This window comes from Trypanosoma theileri (genome assembly GCF_002087225.1).
Source record: "Trypanosoma theileri isolate Edinburgh chromosome Unknown TM35_Tth_3_V1, whole genome shotgun sequence".
In the NCBI taxonomy this organism is placed as follows: domain Eukaryota; phylum Euglenozoa; class Kinetoplastea; order Trypanosomatida; family Trypanosomatidae; genus Trypanosoma; species Trypanosoma theileri.
The window spans coordinates 1007355-1008297 of NW_021639845.1; positions in this window are offsets into that span (position 1 = coordinate 1007355).

Sequence of the window (943 nt, forward strand, 5' to 3'; positions counted from 1 at the left end):
TTTTTTTTTTTTTTTTTTTCTCTTCTGTTTTCTTTCTGCATGCGTTTTGATGAGAAATGAGAAATTATCTGTGTTCTTCTCTCTTCTTTTCAATGCCGTCTGGATCAGAGAAATTTTTTTTTTCATGATGAGCGTTAGAATTCTTGTACTTTACTTTTTTATTTTATTAATGAAGAATAAACAAAAGCAAAACGAACCTCTTCTTGTGACTTTGCCGGGGCTTTTTCCCGTTTAGCACGCAATCGCGGGTGTTAACCACATTTTTGTTTTTGTGTTAGTTTTATTTTTATCTTTCTGTTATTTGTTTTTTTTTTTTAATTGACATGACTCCAGCCGTCCTTGAGAGGTGTTTGCATGCGCGTATATATATATATATTTGTATAACTGTGAACGTTTGTACCCTCCTGCCATGATGCACACCTCGTTTTTATTATTCCCCCTCCCCCTATTTCTTATCTAAATCTTATATATATCTTATATATATATATATATATATATATATAAGATATATATAAGATTTATGTAATTTTATGTTTGCATCTGCCTGCGTGTGTAATTGTGTATGTATGTAGGCGTGTCTGTTTTTACGCATCTGTGTCTGTCGCCGAAACATACACATATGTATACATACGCGTGCGACAACGTGAGAGTTCTTGTAAAAAAAAAAAACGAGAGAAAAGGAAAAACGGCCCACTGAACCTCACTTTATTATTATCATAATTATTTTACTTTGAAAGATCTTTATTTTTATTGCGTGCTTTCGGGCTCGAACAAAAAAAAAAAAAAAAACTTGTACGATCGTGGTAAACCGATGACTCTCCTTAAATGTATTTCTTTTTAAGGGTTATGGTAGGAAGGAAAGAAAAAAGAAAAAAAAAAAAACGTTGATATTATTGAGATGAAAACGAAAGAATAAAGTAGGGATAGAAAAAAAAAAAAAAAC